Here is a 16,963-nt window from a genome sequence, read left to right on the forward strand (position 1 = left end):
CACACACATATCCCATAGTCAAATATTATACAGAATGAGTGAATGAGAAAGTGGCAAATGGTTTGTTCTGGCGTTTCTCCACATGCCTCAATAACACATGTTGTAATCCATATAAAAGGGGTGGATGACACACATAATCTGATGTCACAAACAATATGTACCATTTTACTCTATTCAGTGTAAACTGTACAAACAATTCTTGTTTAAATCCCTTCAACCAATCACTATTCTACTGATTTCAACCATTACATTTGACTGTACATCAGAAACGAAACGAACCAGTCACGCAAAAGAACAGACTACAGTGTTTGGGAACAGGTGACACGATACTGAGCTTATCTGATCCAATGTTATAAATAAATGATATGTTCTCGTCAGGCCGACAGTTACATAAAAACCTCCGTCACACATGCGAAACAAACCATCCCGTTTCTCCCTCCAAAACACAGTTGACAGCGGTGTTCGCATGCACACACTGAATTACACACATGAACACCTCCCTTTAAAGAAACGGCCTTGAGCAGACACACGATTAAAAACGAGTGCTGCGTTACAGTATAATGTGTGTGCGTGAGTATGTGTGTGAACTCTACATACAAAGAGAATTCAGAGGCGGCCAGCTGGGCACATAAGCCGTAACTGCAAAATCCAAATAATCCTTTACAAAGACAAGCCATCTAAAGGGGGGTGAGGTGAAAGCACAAAGAAAAAAAATGGATATATCCCTGTACAATAGAGTACAAATACATGTATGTGAGTGTGTGCACAGTGCGTGCATGTGAGGATGTGAGTCTATATTTGAGATATCCAGCACCTTCGGTTCTATATTGAGTTACCGGAATGTCAAGCCACTCAAAATAGGCGGACAGCTTATGGCATTTAAAGCCAGCACACACTGGGCCGTACACGCAACGAGAAGCAATAAGATAAAAATAGACCAAGCCCTCACCTTCCATCATGATTGCAGATTTGCATTCCTCTATCTCCAAGGAGCCTGAAATGGGAGGAGGGGAGAAGAGAAGCCCCTGGTTACCAGATGGAGAGATGTAAGAAAAAAAACAGAGCACACTTCCAGCCTCGTCTTTAAAGTCCCCGTATCCTTGGTACGGCGGGCCGGTGGATGTTTTAGTCCTCTGCGTTTAGGCCATGGATGCTGCTGCTAGCCACTGCGGCTGTGGTCTACACGATCACCAAAGGATGCTCAAAAGAGGGCAGGAAAAAAAGCAGAGTGGAGAGAGACAGAGAGAACAGGAGGGAGGGAGGGAGAGAGGAAGGGAGGGAGGGGAAGCTTGCTGAGGTCATCGCTTAGCTCAGCCAATCCCGCGGGCACTGCTGCATGTCACATGGCGAGTGGTTCATCGCTTCTGTCAGCGTCCTCACTGGGAATTCACATACACGGACACACACACACACACACGCACGCACACAAGCACACAGCTTACCTTGTTATGGTGCAGCGTGCCGCTCCTGCTAGAACAGAAAGGAACTGGATTATTGGGGCGTTGGGTGCTAAATACAGGAAAGTGTGCATAGGAGCATGACTCAGATACAGTTTCTTCGGGGTTATATTCGTAGATGTAAACGCTGAAGCTCAGCTGGCAGCCAGCGCCTGCTTATTTGTCTGTTTGTCTCCGTGGCAAATCAATCAATGTGACATTACATCTGACAGAAACAGTAGCTGCCCGTGGAGGAGGAGCCAGCACTCAATACACTGACTTGTGACAGAGGAGGAGGGGAGGAGAGAAAGGCTCTGTGTTTGTGTGAGGGTTGGTGATTCATTTAATATGAGGAGGTGGGTCTCTCCCTTTAGATTACTAATGAAAAGACAAAAAAAGGTTGGGCAGACTAAAGAAAATTCAGTTATTTTCACAAAAGCACCAGCTGAAGTTTCGATTACATTTAGTAAAAGGGTTGCTGATGATTTTGTGAGGAACATGTCCTTGAATTTTACTTGATTTACAATAATATAAAAATAAATACTGTATAATAGGTTTAAAGATAAATGTTTTTATCAGTATGGTTTAAAATACAACTATAAATGTAAAATTATATACTGTTTCCTACCATTTAAATGTTTGTGGTCAGTAATATATATTTTTTTTATGTTTTTGAAGTCTCTTATGTTCACCATGCATTTATTTTATCAAACATACTGCAAAAACAGCAATGCTCTGTAATAGTTTTCAAATTTAGTTTTACATTTTTAAATATGTTTGAAATGTAATTTATTCTTATGCTGGCAAGGCTGATTTTGTTCTTTAGAAATCATTTGAAGCTAATGATTTAGCTAATCTATTACAATCAAGTTCAAAATGTTATGTGTATAGTGCTGTCAAACAATTAACCATGACATATGATTAAAATAAAATTGTTTATTGTTGTTTGCATAACATATGTTTGTGTTCTGTATATATTTATTATGTATATATAAACACACACACAGTATTAAAAAAAAAACGTAGGTTACTTAAACTTTTGCATTTGAATTCTTCAAATATACACAGAATGCATAGATGTATTATGTAAACAAAAAACTTATTTTGTATGCTAATTGCCAATTAATTGTTTCACAGCACTACACACACACACACACACACACACACACACACACACACACACTGTGTGCAGAACTAAAACTGCAACAATATTACAAAAATTTATTTATATGAGAATATAAATGTTTAAACTGAGCGTGCTACAAAACTACAAAACACAAATATGTGTGTATTATCTGCAGCTCTTCTCCAACATGACACACTCTTTTTATTCTCACAGCACAGATAAGAGATGCTGTTTCATTCTCAATCCTCTGTTCACCTAAGTCATGCTCTGGTCCATGTGAGCGTCTTTTTCACTCCTCACTGTCTGTCTCTAGCGCCCTCTGTCTGTAGTCTTCCACCTGTCTGAACACATCGCAGGCCATAAATGTCTAATAGATGGGGATACTCCTGCCACCCACCCGCACACTCACCCCCATTTTTGGCTACGATTCAGTTTAAAATTACATTTGGCATCCCCTCAATCCTGAAAATGTGGTCACATCCTCAATCCTCAACACAGTCTGCATTAACACAACACACACCACCCTCTTACAGCAGATGCTCTCTGTGAATACCTCCTCCCCACTCCACCCAATTAACCCCTACACCTCCCAGTGGACCTGATCTTATCCTTCCAGCGTGCAGGTGCACATGTTTGTTTCTGTGTGTTTACACATATTGCTAAATAAAGCCTTAAGGTCTAATCCCGGAGTTAAGGCAGTAAACTGTAAGCACAAACTGTCATTTTCCTGTGACAAGGTTTTATTCAGCTTGTCGCTATTAGTACAGTGCCAAGGAAAACAGACTTTGGCTGGTCTCTTAACAGTGCAGTTATACAGACAAGCATAGTATTTATGAACAGAACACTAACTGAATGGATGTTATAGCTGTGTGCAATATTTTATCTACAAAGATACGAAAAAATCATATTGTCTATATTTTGCAATATAATATAATAATATATTTTTACCTATTTTTAAAATTCTCACCAAAGCTGCATTTAGTAGATCCAAAATCTATTTGTTAATTATTTTAACATTTCTAAGAACTATTTTCTATTTGAATGAGCTGAATTTGCTGATTTGCATTATTACCATCAATGTTGAAACCAGAATGACATTAAGAATTCAATTTCTTCAATTATTATTTAATATAAAGCTTAAAATGTTTTTGTAAACTGTAATCATTTTTTCTGGATAATCAATAGAAAGTTCAAAACACTTATTTGAAATAGAATATTTGCAACAATGTAATGCATCCTTGATGAATGAAAAATAAATACTGACCCCAAACATTTGAACAGTAGCGTAGCCAAAATAGAGACAAAGTTATAATTATAATTGTAATCGGTTACTCCGAGGTTATAATTTAGCATGATTTAAAATGCTGCAAATCATGAACCATCTACCATCAACCACCAGTTTCTGTCAACATCCTCCTAAACTCAGCTGGAGTACAAAATATTTGTCAAAGGATATTTGTGGGAAACACACACCTACTTTGACACACATAAATAACTCAAATGTTAGAAAAAGAGAGACAAGGGAGGAAAGCCAAATGAAGCAGACACAAAACTGTAAACAAACTACAGCTTTATCTGAAATCACCACCTATTACCTCATTCTTTATACAGAGAGAATTTCTACACTGATAACAGAAGCTGTGGAGCCGTTATAAAAACTAATTTATTACAAACAAGATGCCACTTATAAGTGAATGTTATGTTTTTGGTAATTAAAGTTTGAAATTAGAAATATAACTATTTGACAAATTATGTTCTGACAATATAGTATGATTTATTTTGTCAGATATTAGGAAGGTCAGGACCTCTCAGTCTTTTGTATAAGGGATACATTTGATTGACTGCCTTATTTTTTACGCTACAGTAGTTTACTTTCTTGTGGAATTATGCCTCCAGCTTTTTTAAAACAAAAAAGCCATGGCATTCCAAAGTGTACCATATCTGTGAAATGAAAAGTGGCACCAAAAAAAAAATAATATTAATTCAACATACTGCACTATGTAATACAAAAAAATAGCACTTCAGAAACACAATGACACTGTATTACATATGTGCAGTCACACAAAACGACCAAAGTAGCTTTAATAACTGTCCAGTAAGAGGCTCTGTTTATTAATCTCTTTGAGACACACTCAGCAGCTTCTTTAGGTGCTAAATGAAGAGATGAAAGGGATTTAGATGGAGAGTGTCAAAGAAACTGGAAGTAGATAGACAGCAATCTGAAACATGAAAGAACACACAGTGTGCAGTGTTCTGTCAGTCCAATTGTTTCCCTGCAGAGGACAAACACTAGCACACAATAACAAGAACCTAACACACACACACACAGTACAATCAGGTATATAAAACACAGAGAAGGTATCATGTGAATAAATCCTACATTAAAAAAAAAAAAAAAAAACAGTCCTCCAAAAATTAATGTTGAATGCACTGTAAGCTGTTTAGGAAAAAAAGCATCCATATGTAAGTATACTGTAATGATTCCGCCCCCTTCAGTTGACTACTTGTCACTGCATCAGATGTAAATAAACGTGGCAAAATAGTTTTGCTTCTGGGTCTGTTTTGGCAGATTGATGATGTGTCTATTAAAGATCTTGGTTATGAAATACACTTCTGTGGCCATGCCAGGTGTGAGTGACCCATGAGGGCCTTATTTATATCACATTCCAACGATGTGAACGGGGAAATAATCATCTGTTTAGAGTAAACAAACTAGATAGGAACTCAGAAGATCATGTTTCTTTTTATACATTCATCAGAAACTGTAATTTAACAATTTAGAATTCATTCATAATAATAATAAGAATATTTATTAAAAACCTAAAGAACATAAACCTCTCAAATGACTTGTTTTAATAAAGTGTCAGTTTATGGTATTACTATTTCAATAAATAAATAAATACAGACATATAGGAATGACAAAAAGGAAATGTATGAAGTTTGCGAATTCATCCATGTAAAATATCAGTAACATTTAACCTCACGCTAAGAATAGCACCCTACTATTTCAGTAGTGTGCATAATGTATATAATGTGCTTAGTATCCAAATTTTCTATATGCACGGAATAGGTGAATGACAGACTACTATATATTTGCATTTGTGTATTACATAACATACATTTCAGTCTAGCGAATTTCAATAATATCAACTAAAATAATAAAGTAAAAATATAATCAACTCTCTCTATGATTGCACTTTTGCAAATTAAAAAACCTAACAATTAAAATGAAATGAAAATTAAATAAATCACTCATAAATTAAACAAACATATTCCTGGGATAATAAATGGACAGCCGTTTAAAATGCATTAACTGTATAAAGGTCTGGCAAAAATATTACAACCAACCGTTCAATAATTATAATTGCATTTTCAATACTGCTTCAAATTTAAAAAAAAAAGAGAAAAAGGCGACAGTATTCTATACTATACACAGAATGCAATTCTATGCTGCATCAATTCAGTGCAACACTGCCACCTTGTGCTGTTTCATGTAACGTACAGTCGTCTGCTTGTATTAGATATTCTCTGTATTTAAGACCATAAAAGAATATTAAATTACATCAACTAACGACAATAGATATCCTTATTTAAATAACAGATAACACTTTTGATTTAGTAAAAATGTGGCAAAAAAATTGGCTCCTGAATGAATTATCCAGAAAAACAAATGAACTTAGTATATGGGATGATGAATCTGCAATTTAGTAGAACACAAACTTGATTTCAGTTAAATAGCTGTACTGAGATTTACTTTTAATTCAAACAGTGAATACAACGGCGCTTGCAAGTCCATACATGTTCACTGGAAACTAAACTAAAGGAACTATCTGTTTTTGTTGTTGATGTTGGCACTTCACCTAAAAAAAAATCTGTTATTTCATTATACGCAAGAAAAGAGCCCAGAAAAGCCTAGGTTTTATCAAAAGCCACATATTTTGCGAAACATTTCTTAATGTTTCATGAGAGATTCAAGCTATGCTGACACTATTCTGTCATAAGGCTTTGGGCACGTATCTGGGATGGGAGAGAATTTAACAGACAGAAAGACAAATATGTGACAGTTTAAAAAAAAAAAGACATGTAATATGTATCCAGCTGTTATATTCTGAAGTCTCCCTTCTGTATCCTTCATCCCACTTTCTCTCTCTTTCTCTTTCACACATCTTGGTTTTTCTCCTACAATTCTCTCCTCTTCCACATTTGCTGACCTACTTTCCCCCTCAAGTGTTATTTTAGTCTCCAATAGATGGCAGGCAGGCTCTGGGCGTCTGGATCATTAGTCTTCACGTACGCTGAGGCACGCTGGCAGCCAGCTACCAACTGATTTAGAATCGGGCGAGTGTGCTGGGTGTGCACCTGTTTGACCTTAATTGTGCAGTAAATGGCTGCTTATCTTAAAATCGTCAGAGGGTGTGCTCGACATGTAAACGTGTAATTCTGCCACGGTGCTGCAGGAGTCAAAAAAGAGCCCCAAAGTGCAGCCGAGTTCAAAACCGCCCACAACCGCCCATCTCACTGGGTGTGATCGTCCCTCAAGACAAAGTCCACCCATAGGCGTTGAGAGATCCCTATTTAGGGGACCTAAATCTAGACAGGAGACATAGGGGTGCGAAGTCTTGACATGAACTGCATTTCACATCTCAACGCTCATGGTTCCAGTTAAATTAGTAAATAAAATTAATAAAATTTACAACTACTGAAATGTATTTTATTATAATAAATGTAAATCTTAATTTATAAAAGTCACTGTAACAGTTTACTCAAAGCCTTTATGTATTATACATTATAAAAGTAGTTTTAATGCATTTTACATTTGGTTATAATTATTTACAACAAGACGTAATGCATTGCAACAAATGTTATGAATAAATAAAATGTATCATAAGCTTTAATAACCCTTTCTAATGCATTATACACAAAGGCTTTAAGTAAAGTTTTACCATGACCAATCATATTACACTGAAGACTGGATTATTGAAATTGTAGCTGTGACATCAGAAGGAATTAACTACATTTTAAAGCATATTAACACAAAAAAACTGATTAATAAAGTGTTACCAATGTAATATTACATAAAGTAGTTTTTACTATATTTTGAATCAGATAAAATTTGACTTTTTAAAAAAAAATCAAAAATGTACTTCGAAAAACAAAAAAGGTTTACAATAACTTCATATCTTTCCATCTCAGTGCCAGTAGTGATAATGAATAAAGTCAGCACTAAAAAGTTAAGGTAATACATGAGGGTCACTCGCTTACATGAAAAATACTTAACAACTTGTAAAACTCTCACAGTTACAGTCTAATTACCTTAAGTCCCATTTCAACCTTTTTCTGCGTTTTATTTTGATATTCAGTAATTGTTGCTGATACAAGATGCTGCGATACGCTCTAAAAGCTCATCTGGCTCAACTCTTTTTGGTCAGCAAGTAGCAGGAAGTGAGCTGATGAGGGTGTGTGAAAGTGTGAGACGACCCTCGGTCGGTCTTCCACGGGGCAACGCTTGGCAAACGGCACGTAGGCAAAGGAGAGGAGCAGACGGGCACGTCGCTAATCTGTGCCATCGCTCCGCACCAGGAATGTTGTTTTGGTTTGGGTCACTCCCGTAATCATCGTCGCTCATCGACAACGAAACGAGAGCCAGTTACACAAAGCTTATCGAGACATGGGGACTTTCCACACGTGCAGATGTGTTTAACAGTCACCCCCCAGTAGTTTTGGGTTCAAGAGAGGTTATGACTTCATGGGTTTGCGCTGATCTCAGTGCAAGCTAGTCTGAATCAGCAATGCTGTGAAGAGATAAGGTACCCACCGCGCTCTAGAACTGCAGATGATGTCTTTTCTTTGTACGCCTGTCTGGAGTACAGACAGAAACGTCATGCCTATTCAGACAGACTGACTGACGTGCTTTCTCAGATTGTTGAGGCTGATGTATTTTTAATGCAGAAACTCCCTTGTGTCTTCGATAATTAAATTGCATGCTTACTGTGGCTTAAAAAAATGCGACTGTCTAGATTCCTGCAGCAGAAATCACCTATTCACATGGATGAGTTAAGACAATCCAATCAGATCAGTCATTCTACGCATAACTGAATCAATTAAACAGAATGCCGTCCTCAAGTCAAAGCTCATAGGATTTCTTGTAACACAAAAGGAATAACTATTAATATGATGCTTTCATCCACACAACAAATGTTCACCACTGACTGCCAAGTTTCAAGTATGCTTGGTGAGAGAAAAATTAAAACGTGCATGACAAACTTATCCTCAACCAGTAAGACCTGTTAAGTTATGTTTGCATGACACTGCTGTTAAATGTAAATAACCAAATGTAAGTGGCACCATCATTTAGTCTAAAAAAACACTGAGCTATAAATATAAATTAAATTCTATGACCGAGGCTTACAGGGTTCTTAATAACTGCACAAATCCTACCCTGTCTTTTCTCTAACTGATTAAGCTATAATCACAGTAATGGCACTTTCAAATTTTACTACAATTTCTATTAGTGCCAAAAACTCTTCTCTCTGCCTCAAAATGCATCCCCATTCAATATAAAAAAAGATAAAAGAGCTTAACTATAAAACAAACTTTAAAGCAATATATTGTTCGCTTCATTAAAGAATCATTTAATACTAGTTTAATGACTGCAATAAATTATTTCTCTACTTCTTTTAGCCAACTGATGGTATTAGCAATATTAAATATATTATCAAAAGAATAATATACACTGAGCCAGTCAGTATCACAAAATAAACCCAGACAGGCAGTATTGCATTATCTTGAATTCGTTTATTTTGCGATAACGAACAGCGGACTGAACATTTGCATGATGTCTTGCTGAATAAAAAATAAATGGCTATGAAATACTGATATGAGTTGAAATGACTTTATTTAATGAGAAGAAAGAGCCACAAGAGCCATAATCCTGACTGCTTACTTGAAGCAGCAGTCGAACGTACAGTGTTTTGAAGATATAATACCAAAATATTAGACTACAGAATGCTGCAATCATTTAATCAATCAGCGTTGCATATATTGATATTCTAAAGTTTTTTGTAATCCTCACATCATTTATTAATAGAGAGAAGGTCATGTGTGTTGGCCGCTGAAAATGACAGTGGAAAAGTTTAACATGGCGCTCTCATAATTTGAATTCTCTAGAGAGGGTCTCAGTTTAGGACCGCTAATAGTCTGGTGTCATTATACTGTGTGTGAGTGTGTTTGTATATATTTGGTTTTACTCACAGCAGTTAGCGGTTCTAGACGAGACCTTAGGCCTGAATAAACAACGCAGTAAATGTACTCCTGCACCCCTCCCCAATCTCATTTCCCGCATCTCCCTCACTCCACACTTAAGGCAGAGCATACTTCCCATAAACTGGGCGGAATAACTACATATAGGCTAATTTGTGGTTAAAGGAATATTTCATACATAAATGTACTTTTGCGGGAAATTTACCCTCAGGCCATCCAAGAGGTAGATGAGTTTGAAAATGTATGTTTTATTTCTATGTTTGCATTATAAAAAAAGTATAATTACAAATAACTTTTTGCAAAAACTATGTAAATAAACATGTAGATGAGTTTGTTTCCTTATGTGAAGAGATTTGGAGAAATACAGCAGCACATCATGGATTCTCTGCAGTGAATTGGTGCCATCGTAATAAGAGTTTAAAAAGCTGATAAAAACATTACAATAATCCAAAAGTAACCATCCAAACAATAAATTAACCATTTTTAAAGTGAAAAGCTGTGTGCTTGTAATAAACAAATTCATCATTAAGGACTTTTAACTTAAAACCATCACTTCTATCCACATAACCAGTCTATAATCCATAATAATCAGTAAAGAAGTCTATTGAATGTTGTCTTCTCACATCAAAATCCACCGATATAAATGTTTTGGGCTGTCTTTGCTTATAAAAGTGCTTGATTGGTGCATATTTCTCTCCTTTTTCAGATAAGAAAACTTTCCCCTGGAAAAATACATTTCATAAAAAAAAAAATGTAAGTAGCAATTTTTTATCAGTCCTTTGAACAGTCATTGTGATGGCACCCATTGTGTTACAATAAAGAAACAACTCTTGGAAGGCCTGAGGTTGAGTAAAGTTTGAGCAAATTACATGTTATTTATATAAAGACAAGTTAAACAAGTAATCAACTACTTAAATATTAGCTTAGTACATTAGAAAAGTATATACTCTTTACATTATTTTTGTGCAGTGTAAGAGGTATAAGCAAAGACTTCGGATATGTGCAAAGACAGTGCATACCTATTACTTATGAATGAGAGAATGCAATGCACAAATTTGGTATAGTCCCACCTTCTGAATAACAAAACCAATCACTAATCAGCTGCTGTTATAATACCAATTAAGCTAGAAAAAAATACAATTTTAATGCTATTTCAGAAAAAGAGACAACATTTATGACACAGCTGTCACATTTCATTGGTGATGTCAAATATGATATTTATTTGGAAACTTGGTGAACTGAAATAGCTGCCCAATAGACATTTAAAAGATATCTACCAAGTTAATTGACTTGCCTTACGGGACTTTGGTATAAGATACTATTGAAGTTACAACATTGCATGTGCCAATCCCATTATGACTCATATATAGTTTCTATCATTCACCTCGACCCTCTGGCATACTCTTCTCCATTTATGACAGGATCACTTTAAGACAGGACACTATAATTTGGGTTGTGCGTATGCGGTGACGGAGAAGTGCCTAACTGGCGCAAATAACCAGGTCTCTGTAATAGATATGGGATTTCTCGAGCTAAATAAATGCACAGTGAACTGACACTTTTGGCCAAGCTCTATTTCTAGGCTCAAGAGGAAGAATCACTTCCGCTGTGTGACCCTTTGATGGACCCCACATTGGTTAGGTCAATCACGGGAGTCGGATCTCATGAGACTGTAATGCTATAAGGAGAGATATCCGGCAGAAACACTAGGGAACCTGTATGTAGGGCACTCCTACACACCAAAAATCTGCATTGACACATGAAAGAGAAACGATTGCGCCTGCTCTCCTCCTTGAGGCAGTGTGGCAAAACATCGAGCTTTAAAGGAGCACACAAAGAAGCTGGCAGGGACTATGCTCGTAGGTAATCTGGCTCATTTAGAGCCAGTTAACTGGCCCGTGATAGAACATTCTGAAAAAAAAATGCTGTTACATTTGCGAAAACACAATGAAGAGATTAAAATGGGTTTCCTTTCCATTGTTGTTTTTTTTTACTGATAACTGTATTAGTATACGAGGCTTCAACCCACTCAAAGACTGAATCATCTAACCTGAAACATGGCTCACCAAGAATATTCCAACATCTTTCATCATGCTTTTCCATCCAACAAGGCTAAATAGTAATGGTTTTCTCTGGTGGCCTAGTCAGTTCAAATATGAACTTGCCCAAACAAAATCAACCAACCAACCGTCTGTATGTGTGATTAATATATACTTGGATTTTTTTTTTTTTTTTGGTTGGATCAAAATCTGTTTTCGGAATAATAACCTAAAACCTGATTTTAGATCATTCTATAACAAAGGTTTCTAAAGAATCACAAATTAATCAGTGTACTGACATCATCCATTTTAGATACAACTGTCCAACACAATAAAGGCAGCCGTACAGAATATTACATAGGATAGGTTATATTCTACAGCATTTTTGCTGTAGTTGTGACAAAACTTTTCTATTATCGTAAAACGAGTGCCTTAATATATGAATTAACCACAGATCATTTTGTTTCCAAAACTGCATGTTAAATAAAATTGTTATGATTATTTCAGTAAACTTTTAGATTTTTTTTCTGTGTAATATACAGTGTATCTACAATCATTATGTAAGTTGATATTCTCATCCAAGCACATTTTACCAGTTCCAAACTCAATCAAACTTCTTAACACAAATAATTTAGTATTTTATCATTTATAAAGGACAATTGTTAACGAGGGCTGGAAGTAAAAACTGTCTCGTACTTAGATGTGCATAATTATTAAGTTTACTTTTCTTTTTATTATTATTCAATTTTCTTTAACAAGTAAAATGCACCAAATAAGAGGTTTATCTCACACCAGAAATGAAAAAAATTGTTGCAGAAAATATATGGGAAATATCAAAAGCTAAAGTAATACAAAAATTGCTAAACTGAATCATGACCACTGGACAATGAAATGTTCATTGGCTCAGCAGGGTCACAACAATAAAAAAAAAAAAAAAAACAGGTGGAAAAGAAAAACTGCATGTTAACAGCAAAATACTTAAGGCATTACAGACAGACAGAGAAATATAAATAATTTTTTAATCATCCTGTCCCACTTGGAAGTTTGCTGAGGGCTTCTAGGGGGCCTATAATAACAACTTAAATTTAGAATACACTGAGGTACAGTAGAGCTACAATAAATCCAATAGTCCATGCTATTAATGTACAGTGTGTGTGTGTGTGTGTGTGTGTGTGTGTGTGTGTGTGTGTAAACCCACAATTGTTTTAAACGCCCCACACAGGCCTCTCCTGTTGACCTCCCTCACCTCATTCTGGGATGTACATTTTCTAAGATGGACTGGGGAGCCATTAATCAAATATGTTTTCCTTGCTCTTCCAAACTTTGCTTTTGTAGAAATGCAAGGAGCTGTTAAACCTTGAGAATCAAGGTCGCAGGACACTGCCAAACACTTATTGGGATAGAGTGCTGATTTATGGGACGTGAAAGGAGTCAGGCAAACGCCAGCTGCTGCAACTATCGCTGAGCCATGACTGGGTCAACAGAGGTTGCGATGGCGGTATGACAAGTATGACGTACGTAACGGTTTCGTTTCGGTTACAGCCACCTTGCAACATCATGTCACTCTGTCGTGCCAAGTTGAAATGAGAACAAGCAAAAACGTCTGCGCAGTGGCAGCATCGCTGTTTCAATTACAGTGGGTTTGAATCACTGTCACTTGCATAATCTGCTTAATTAATAGCACAGCTGTTGCTAGGCATTCAGACATCTCAAATGAAACATGGTTTGTTTCCAAACTGTGTCATGTATTTGTGCTGTTTGACTTGAAGCTTTCAGAAAAGGATCTGATAGTTCCCCTCGCTTTTCGACAGAGATGAGTTCCCCCCTTTCTTATGACGACTTTTTTACGATTCCGATTTCACTTTAATGTGGACTTTTGCAGGACTGTGTCACAAATTTTTACCAGCTGTTAGATTTCCTCAGGTGAGTGTGAGTAAATTTGGTGCTGACTTCAAATGTATCCCCGTGAGCTTGGAGCCATGAACAGCATAAGCAGCCAAAATAAAGTGTCAGCAAAACACTGACTTTTTTTTTTCTATGATTAAAAACAAGAATCATGCTTCATTATCATTTAAAACTATCAGAAAACTTATTAAAACGACTCAAGATTATTTTTGCATTAATTTTTATTAATTTTGCAACTAACTGTTACAAAAATGATCATTTGATTTAAAAAAAAATGACTGGTTAGCAATTTTTCTGGTCCAGAATAAAAAGTAGAAAAAATAGAAATCTATCTGATATTCTTCATACAACTGAATAAGTGAGAAAGCAAACAAAATTAAAATGTGAGAAAACGTAAAAGAAAATGCAGCATTGCAATTATTTTATTCTTTATTTTGTTATGTATTTAAATATATCTTAAACAGCTTAATCAGTGTAATCCTAAAAAAGTTACAAAAAACTAAATGTATCTTTCAGATTCGGCGAAGGTTGTGTAAATTAATAAATTAAACACTGTATATAGCTTTGTTTTAGGATATTGATTCAAATTAAAGGCCCTCAGACAGGCTGTTAAAAAAAATTCCCCGGAGAACACTTAACAGTTTGCATTCATGGGGTGTTTCTCTTTTCCCAACAGAAATAACTTTCAACATTAACAACAAGAAGAAGTACAAGAAACATTGCTGGTTAGTTAGTAAAAGAGTCTTAAATGCAAAAAGTGAAAAGTCTGTAATATCACAGAAAGCATGTCTTGGCAAGTTACTAGGTTATATTTTGTGCCTTGTCTTGGGCAAACGCTCTCTTATATTGGATACGTGTAACCTGAGCTGAGTGTGTGCAGTGGGTCACGTACTGTACTGCAGATCTCAAGGAGGTGTTGCAAACAGTAGTTCCCGCAAACACTAGCCCATTCAACTTAAGCTGTCATCACGCCCTTCGGTCTTCACAATACATTATTAAAATAGAAAGAATCTTATGAAAATAATACACTTTATCTGACAAGCTACTGAACACGGCATGTTTTCCACGACTTTAACAGTAATGTAAACATCTGAGGATTTCACAGCCAACACAAGTCCTCACTTGTTAGTCAGTCTTACTGCAGCTGGCTACACAGGCTCCTCTTAGTGAGAAGAAAAACAGAATGTGCATAGTTTTGGAAATACTGGGTTGATTTGGATTAAAGAGGCCGTGTATGAATTATGCCCTCCGTGTGGAATAAGTTTGGACTCTCCAGGTGTTGGGACATGATTAGTTCACCCACTAATTAAAAATGTCATTGTTCACTCATCCTCATATTGTTCCAAAACATTACGAGTTGCTCAAATAAAGTAATGCTGGTAAGCAAGCAGTTGACTTCCATAGTAGCTTTTCTCCAAGCAAATGGCTACCGACAACTGTCCGCTACCAAAATTCGTCAAAATATCTTATACTGTACTTAAGAGAAGAACGAAACTCATAAAAGTTCAAATGTAGAGTGCCCCCTACAAATGTCTAAACATTTCACACTATAGAATAATAAAGAATAAAACTAGCATTAATAAAGATGTACATGCCACATAGCTACAGTATAGCTTAGCTACTGTAAACTCCAATACTCCAATTAAACAACAAAAATTACATTGGGTAATAGAGATTAAACTATTTACCATGACTTTCTTGAAATCTGAGGTCCTAGGATTGAAGGAAACATGTTGTGGTTGCCATGAGGTAAACCAGCATGTAAACAGAAAATAAACCGGCTGATCCAGCAAGACTGCACTAGTTTCTCTCTTCACCTGTTGTTATATCACCTATGTAGACAAACACACAACTGTTAATCCACTTTTAAAAGACCGTGTACAAAACATGCTTAACATATGTTTCACGCTAGCATGAAGGCGTACAACTGCAATATAACCATAAATCCCTAAATGCTCCAAAAGAAGATGTTCTTCAAGTGGATAGGGTGTGAAAAATAAAGCTAAAATCATATCGTCTGAAGTTATATCTCATGCTAGCTTTGCTTCTAAAAATGTAAATACTTTGTTTTAAGCATGTTTACGTGTGGGTTATGCAAATGCAAACATACTGACAAACACTTATGTTTTTGTGTAATGTATCACGAAAGCTCATATAATTTATTTGACATCGAGTTGTCGATATAGAGTAGGAAATAAAATATCGTGACGTTAAATGACAACAGAACCATCTCTCGTAACTCAAAATTAAAGCACAACAGCAAATGAATGCACATTACCACATTTCCTCGGATTTCTGCTTCGCGCACTGTCTCAAAAACACCCGCCGCCTGTGTGTGTGTGTGTGTGTGTGTGTGTGTGTGGACCTGCCCTTCACCACATAAACAAACTCTTTCACACTACAAACATTCACAGAAAAAGAAAAAAAGGTCTCCGTCTTTCGCCGAGGCGCAGATCCGACAACACGATTTTTTTTAAGTATATAGAATGTGTGTATTATTGTAGAGATCATTTAAAATGAAGCCGTGACTGAGTTAGCATTAAAGAGAGGCAACTGCTGCCACGTGAGAGACTCGTGTAAAGAGATTGGACCGATTTATGATCCACGTATTACTTTATAAAATATAGAGTAAAATATCGCTTTTAATAATTATATTCAAATATTACGTGACGATATAGGAAACACGCGCATTTCTTTTTTATGCTAATTTAGTGATTAGCCAGCAACACAATGTTTTCGTTATGCATCACAGAATGCTATTACACACAAAATATTTCAATCTGAAATATTCATTACTTGATATGACTCGAAATATGACAAATTATAACAGAACTGAAGAAACACCAATAACATTTTGTAAACACTGAAGCTTATTTATTTTGATGAATTGTGTTTAAATAATGGGTACATTTGTTTTCACACTGCTTGCTGTAGGTTATTTTCTCTGTACAGAACACGCAGATCAATAAATCCATATTGCATAACCAAGGCAATCCCAGATTGATTGAAAATCCTTAGAGCGGTCACACTCAAATGGCATCGTGCCTACCCTTATGTAAATGTGAAATGATTTTGCCTTCGTGTTTACACGGCAAGATGAGCGTTAATTTCGTAAAAATTTCCGAAGTTTAATACAGAGATGTCGCAAGAGTTACAGATGCAGTCCAATGATGAGGTTGCCATAGTAACTGCAGATC

General features: G+C 36.1%; 1 long non-coding RNA gene across 2 annotated transcripts; it reads right to left on the minus strand.

Annotated features, from left to right (window-relative positions):
- Positions 1 to 870: 870 nt before the first annotated feature.
- LOC122346673 lies at positions 871 to 16,111 on the minus strand. 2 transcript variants are annotated; one of them, XR_006251154.1, is made up of 4 exons: positions 16,045 to 16,111; positions 15,455 to 15,598; positions 1,443 to 1,467; positions 871 to 994 (listed from the first exon to the last, which is right to left on the minus strand). It is a non-coding gene; the product is annotated as an uncharacterized LOC122346673 (long non-coding RNA). The 2 variants fall into 2 exon arrangements; XR_006251155.1 differs by having other exon boundaries at positions 1,443 to 1,470.
- Positions 16,112 to 16,963: the final 852 nt, after the last annotated feature.

Source organism: Puntigrus tetrazona, chromosome 6 (genome assembly GCF_018831695.1).
Source record: "Puntigrus tetrazona isolate hp1 chromosome 6, ASM1883169v1, whole genome shotgun sequence".
Lineage (NCBI taxonomy): Eukaryota > Metazoa > Chordata > Actinopteri > Cypriniformes > Cyprinidae > Puntigrus > Puntigrus tetrazona.